A 7,393-nucleotide genomic window follows, 5' to 3' on the forward strand; every position below is an offset into this window, starting at 1 on the left:
CTGTTCACATGCAGATTAATACAACTTTTTTTAGAGCCATGAAGGAAGGTACAGCCTCTGGACCTAAGATGTAAAAGGGGCTGTGCTAGGTCCATTTTTGTTGTGTTTTTTTAAAGCTTGGCACAAGTGGCATCTGGGGCCAGGTACTTCTTGGTTGCGGGGGCTGCCCCGGGCACTGTAGATGTCCGGGAGCATCCCTGCCCTCCCCCCACTACTGGCCCATGCCACCTCACACACACCTCAGTCTGACAACCAAAAATATCTCCAGGCTTTGAAAATGCCCCTCGCCCCAAGGGCACATCGCTTGCCACTGAAATCTGCTGTGTTTCATATATGGAGGTAAAGGCCTACGGGACTTCTCTTGTATGGCTTTCCTGGAACTCTGCCAAAGACTGAACCCTGGTTTACTTGCAGTAACTCTATTCATGTCGAGTTTCGTGATAAAACGTATTGAGCATTCCCCATATGACACGCCTTTTAGTAAGTGCTTGCCACACATTACTTCCTTAAATCCCGACAACAAGCCTGAATGGTAAACCCCATCGTGAATAATCCCAATTTATAAGAGGAGACTTGGACACGTGAAGTGACTTGCCCAAGGTCACACAGTGGCTCAGCGGCAGAGAGCCCTCTTGACCACCATGCTCTACTGTCTTGTTTCTGCAGACTGTAACGTTGATAGGTTAGGATTCATCATGTTGGCAAACTCAAAACAGATTTTGTGGGGATAATGGTTTCTGAAAACTCTTCGAGTCTGTATGAGTCTGTTTCCTTCCATTTCATATGTTTTTATAAACACCAGGGGAGCAATAATCATTTGAACAGTTAAATTGAGTTAGCACAGTAAAATCCACTTTTTTTCAGCCTTGAAATTACAGTGAATCATTTGCCAGTCTGACTGAACTACGGTCCCTCCCTGCCCCCGCCCCACCTCTCTCCTCTCCTACGGCTCCTCAGGCCCCATTACCGGCACTTCTATTTCTTTTAATTTTCCAAACAACAAGATTGCATTTTATACTTAAAATATTACTCCAAGGGACAATAATGGGGGAACTCCACAGCCAAAATGCTCAGGAAAAAAAAAATCAAGCGAATCAAGAAGGGAAGAAAGAGAGGGAGAAAGGGAAACTGAGAATACAAATATTTTCCAGACCCCTCGATATTAAAGCTTGAAAAACCACAGTGCTTCGCAAAATATCACATTCAATTGTTAGTTTTAAAAAAATGTTGGAAGCACCCTGGGTGCGCTAAAGGGGGGGAAAGAGCTGTTGGCTGGCCTCGGGAACCACACCCGGGGGGTCAGGGCCAAGACCTTGAGGCTCAGGCTTTTCTGATTTGGGTCGAAAGTATTAAAGAATCTTTTTTTTTTTTTTTTTAATCATCTTTCTCACTTTTCTCGGGGCACCAGGAGACCTTTTGGGTCCGCTGTCCCTCAGGGGATAAGCCCCGCCTGGGGTCATGGGGTGACAGTAAGACACTAACTGTGAGGCGAAGGGAACAAAGAGCCGGTGTCGGTGATGCTACTAACTCGTCATTACCTGGGAGCCCCGGACACGCGGTAGCTGGATCCGTACCGTCCGGTTATCTGGGTGCTCGCCGGTGATCTCAGTTACAATAAATATTGGGAATAGCTGTGGATTGTTTACAGAACAAGATTAAAATGTAATCACATTTAAGATTTGAAAGCACTGTTTTAAAAACAGTTTTAATCACGGTTTTCCCTGTTCTTTTCCAAAAGTGGGGGGGCCTAGTCAAGAGCTTGGAGTGCATGAAGGTGTGAGGTACCACCTTTCCCGAAGGAAAAACCTGGTCCCAAGTGTTCTCCGACTCCCCTTTGCCACAGGAGACCACGAGCACAGAATTCATTGAGGGGAGAGGCATAAGAATTTTTAATCTGCTTCAGTTTAGATAGAATTTAGTATTTTCCCAATTGCAAATTGCAACCTTTTGGAGATTAACAAAATCAATTTGGTAAGCTGCGAACAGCACTTTTTAGAAAAAGCACTTGACTCGGATGGCAGGTCTCATTCGAAGCTTTGCAGTGAGAGCATATCCAGTAAAGGAAAGCTCGAATTCTCTGGTCTGGAGGGACGCATCCTCTTCGGGTCACTGTCACAGCTGGCTTTAGAGGCTTGAAGAAGTTTAGTATCCATTTCAAGAACTCACTAATCCAGTGGTGACCAAGTCTTTCCCTACTGATCTAACAAAATCTGCTTATAAACAGTCACACTTAGCCCAAAACCTTCTTCTCCACCATAGGTGCAGAGAGACAAATGGGCTTAGCGCAGATTTTTCTAACGTGGGTTCTTTGAAAAAAGGCTTCTTATAGACAAATATTTGAGAAACACTCTATCCTGAGGTCCTTTCGTAGATTCGCAGGGCATATGAGCCTATATAAGAATAAAGGTTAACCTCTGTTTAACCTGATATGTCCCACACATATCTGATCTTGGGACCCTTTATTAAACAACCTCTATGAACAGTTCCAGGACCCTAGACCAAGCCCTTAGCCTGAGGGCTACTCCCTTGGACGGCACTTGCTTACTGCAACCTAGCACTGCGACTGTAGTCCCACCTGCCGTCCACAGCAGGTCTTCAACGTGCCAAACTACCTACTTGAAATTAGGGGGCTTTTAATGTTGGGGACCCAGTTATGAGGACCACACTTCAGCTTTCATTGGGAGGAGGATTTTCCACTCTAAGTTGACTTCTACCATTACTGTTTATGGACCCGAACTGCATCTAGTTGTTGGTCACTTGATCACGGTGGGTGAAGTCCGTGTATTGGCTTCAAGATGATTTTATATTCCTTTCCATCTCTCTTCACTGGGGTGCTGCTGTGCTATGAGGCGTGACTGAAGCACCTGCCTTGTGCTCAGTGCTGCGAACTCAACCGTTCAGGTGCCTGGTTTTATTTAATGTTCAAATATGAGACAAGCCACACTGGCCAGGGCGTGTGGACTCTCTGTGGAGTTCATTAATGGACTGGATTTATCTATTGCTGCAAAATCATCAACACTGCAGCCTGTCCTTTAGAAACAGGTGCCAAGAGAGGAAATGTTTCATATGTTCTGTGGCATAGACCCTATCAGACAGGGTTTCCAATGAAACAGAGCCTGTTTCTAGAGTTAAATTATAGGCCAAGTTTCTTCCTTTTGCCTCAGGAGGGTGTCTGCTTGCTGGCTCCTGGCCAGCTTCTCTCTGACCCCGCATCTTTGGTGCCACCATGCTGCTGTGCCCGCTGCTACTCCTGGGTGACAACCGAGCTCTGGATCCCTCCAGTGTCAGTTGGTTTTGGCTATATGAAAGCTACTCTTCTTTTTTTTTTAAGATTTTATTTATTTATTTGAGAGAGGGAGGGGGAAGGAGAGAGAACATGAGCAGGGGGAGGGGCAGAGAGAGAAGCAGACTCCCCGTTGAGCAGGGAGCCCACCACCAGACCAGATCCCAGGCAGACGCCCACCCAACGGAGCCATCCAGGGCCCTGAAAGCTACTCTTTCTGACTAACCCTTCCTTATCATTCCAGAAACCCTGCTTCCCAGCAGCCATGCATGCTGACCGTAGTAGCTGTTTTCTGCCCCCAGTAAGAGTCCAGGCGATATACCCACCCACTTAGAGCCATCGTTGCCAGGAGACTTGAGGGACAACCACCCCCAGGGCCGAAGTGAGTGGTGCCCCTGCCTGCTCCCTCCCCCCAGCCCCTAGTTTCCATCCTCTCTTTGTTTTAATTTCTATTTGTTTTCCTCCCTCACATTTCAACAGCTCCAATGAAATAAGCTGGATGGGAACGATTTTTTTAAGATTTATTTATTTGAGAGAGAGAAAGAGAGTACGAGTGGGAGGGAGAGGAAGAAGCAGACTCCCCAGAGGGCAGGGAGCCCAAGGCGAGGCTCCATCCCAGGACCCCAAGATCATGACCTGAGCTGAAGTCAGATGCCCAACCGACTGAGCCACCCAGGTGCCCCAGATGGGAATAGTGTCTTAGTCGATAGGCTCTACTCATGTTACCAAATCCTGCACGTCCCTGCAAAGCAAGGCTTGGCGCTCGGGAGGCTTCATTTGTTCATTTTACCACTAAGTACAGACTGTTAACTATGTACCAGACAGTTCTAGACTCTAAGGAAACGATAGTGACGTAAGCCCTGCCTTGTGCTGCCATGCTAATGAGGGAAGCAGATAATAAACAAAACAGAACAAAACAAAACATACAGATGTCAGTGATAAGTGCTCAAAAGAGAAAGTGAAGCCCAAAGGTGGGAATGGAAGTTTGGGGGCTAGGGCGGTGGTGGAGATTCTAGGAGGGGGTGGCCAGGGAAGGCCGCTTTGACAAGATTGTATTTGAGCAAAAGCTTAGAGTAGAGGAGAGCTTGGAGTGATGGGAGTGCACGTTCTAGGCCAAGGGTCCAGCCAGGGCCAGGTCCCTGAGAGGGGATATGCCTGGCAAGGTCTGGAGGGAGTCAGAGGGCTGCCATGAAGTCTGAATGTCTGTGAAGTGCCTGGCATACAGATAGCACTTAATAATGGTGGCTATAACGATGACAGTCATTCATCAGATGCTTGCAGTTTGATGAATGTAAACAGGTGTGATGGTTATGTGGCCGACGAAGCCCAAGTCTCTCGCCTGGCCTCAGGAAGGGTGTTTAATTCCAGCCCTGTGGATGTGGAAGTGTGGCCCCAGCAGGCATCCCACCCGCATCTCCAGCTTTTGTCCTACTGTAGAGTCACAAGGCCACTGCCCCCAGCAAAAAAATGTTGCTGAGCAGACTTCCCTTACCGACCACAGACCAGTAGTTCTCAAAGTGTCGCCAGAGCAGCAGCAGCCCCAGCAGCACTGGGAATGTGTTAGAAAGGCCAAATCTCAAGCTGCACCCAGATCTCCTGAGTCGGGAACTCCGGGCTAGGGCTCAGCACTCAGTGTTTCACGGGCCCTCCCAGTAATTCTGCTGCGTGTGGAGTTGAGCAGTTCAGAAGGTCTCCCAGGTGGAGAAGGCTTCACCAGGTCCCCGCAGTCACTTCCTTAGCTCTCCATGGAACCACCTTCTCAGGCGGCTTGCTCTTGTCACTGTTACTTCCGTTTCCCCAGATGCCCGTGGCTCTCCAGGGCTCGAGAAGAAGCCCATCTGCCTCCCTAGACAGATGTCACCAAATTCTGAATGAAAACGGCTCCACACGGGCTCTGAGGGCTACCCAGAGGACATCCCCTGCCCTGGTTACTTCCTCCCGCACTGACCATTCTGAGGACTATTTCAAGTTTTGTTATTATGGAATTAAAAAAACAACAACAAACCTTCGAAACAAGACAGGCCAGCTACGTATTTGCAGACAAGACCAGCATGCACTTCTCTCCCCAGCCCAGGAAGGTGTTTCCTTGGTGTTTGCTGAGAATCAGCTACAGCAGGGAAACTCCAGGAACCAAGGCCACTTCCAGAAACTTTTCCAGCACTGAATGGCAACGTGACCCAACTTTTCCATAAGAAATGGCGTGGCTGACTTAGAGGGACAACCCTATTAGGCCTCTATTGTAATGACGCAGGGACAGGTGGGCTGCAGGGAAGAAGAGGAAGAAGGAGGTCTCTGAAACTTCGATTCGGTTGCTTCTCAGTTTGAACCCTCTGGTACCTTCTGTTGGCCTAAGCTGCCGTTCCCGAAGTTAATCCAAAACAGAATTACCCAGGGCTCCTGTTCAAAATGTAGATTCTGGGGACCCTAAAACAAGTGCTTCTAATGCAGGGGGTCCTTCATGCTTTGAAGGCTACAGGAGAGATCCAGATTAAATGTCTTAACCTCACAGGAAATGAGGTTCTTAATGATTTGGGAGCTGCTACCCTCAAGAACAATCTCCTATCATTTTCCTTTTGCCGTTTAGGATAATATTTCTTTTATCTTCGTAGTCTTCAATAGACCTTATCGTTTTTATAAACTATCATTTTTTATTTCTATTTTACTTAGAAATTTTGGGAAATGTCTGCTAAATTTTATAAAAATGATTTTTATTGATAGGATCGTATGAAAAAATTCAGTTTGTTCATATGTTGTGGTGATAGATTTTTTCTGATATTGACTCCTAGAATTCTGGTATTGAATTTCTGATATTAATTTCCCAGGAAAAATCCTGTGAGCTCAAGAATACTGTTCTTTGAATGCATTACTAGATTCAAGGTAAAATAAAATTTGTCCCGTTTTTAAAACTTTACCTTTATTTTTATGAAGGTCAATAGTTTTAAAAAGCCAAATAGTTATATACCTATTATAATACGAAATAGTAGTACACACCTTTGCCCCTACCACCTCTCAATTCCCACTATCTAGAAGACACCACTTACAACTTTCATATCTGTTCTTTCTGGTATTTCCTTTTCCATTTCTAAACGGCATGCTTTTACAGCTATTTCTCATTATTTCAGTTTTTGATTATCATGTAGAAACTCCTGACTAATACATTATAGGATCTGGCTTCTTTACCCTCACAAACTCTATACACATACATACACATACACACACACACACACACACACACACACATACACACCTGCCCATGGCATGCTCATACAAACACACTCTTCTCCATACCATGTAGTTATATCATAATTTTGTTGATTAATACTGCATTTATACTATTATGATTATGTAAGTAATATCCCCAACTAAGTCATGAAATGAACTATAATTAAATTTCCTTCTTGTACTTTGGGGTTTTTTTTTCCTAGAGTTAATAAGTTTCTCACTTTCTTAATTTTCTGGTGTCCAAATGGACACTCAAACTCTCTTATAGAATCAAAATCTCATCTCGATACTTCCAAACATCAGATATTCTATAAAATTTATCGTTTTCAAATAGCCCATCCGGAGCCTTCTGTCTTGCTTCATTGAGGCCTGACCATTCTCTAGGCATGCTGGAGAACTGTCATCCTGAAGTCTCCCTTTTTTATCATCTCAGGGATTTACAGCCTCTCTCTCCTGGGGCCCTTATCTTGCTCCCTGGTTAACTCTCACATTTTGATGGAGCATATGTTCTAATAGATTCCTCAGCAAGCATACTTGGAAGATAAGTTTTTTAGGCTCTTGAGGCTTCTAGGAAAATCTTTATTCTGCTTCCAGATTTGATGGTCTTTTTGGTTGGGTGTAGAATTTTAGACTGAAGATCAATTTTCTCTGAGAATTCAGAAGGCATTTGCTCCACTGTTTTCCACAGAAAAATTTTGCCATTCTCATTCCTGGTCCTCTGTATATGGCTCAGTCTTTCACTGTTTTATCATTGGTGCTACGTAAGTTTGTAATGATGTGCTTTCTCAGGGACTTTCTGTCTTCTGTGCTTGGCTCTGGGTAGACTCTCTCAGTCAGTTGTGGGAAATTTCTTCGATAACGTATTTTCTCTGTTCCCCCTTTTGGAAC

Source organism: Ursus maritimus, unplaced genomic scaffold (assembly GCF_017311325.1).
Source record: "Ursus maritimus isolate PB19 unplaced genomic scaffold, ASM1731132v1 scaffold_13, whole genome shotgun sequence".
Classification (NCBI taxonomy): Eukaryota; Metazoa; Chordata; class Mammalia; order Carnivora; family Ursidae; genus Ursus; species Ursus maritimus.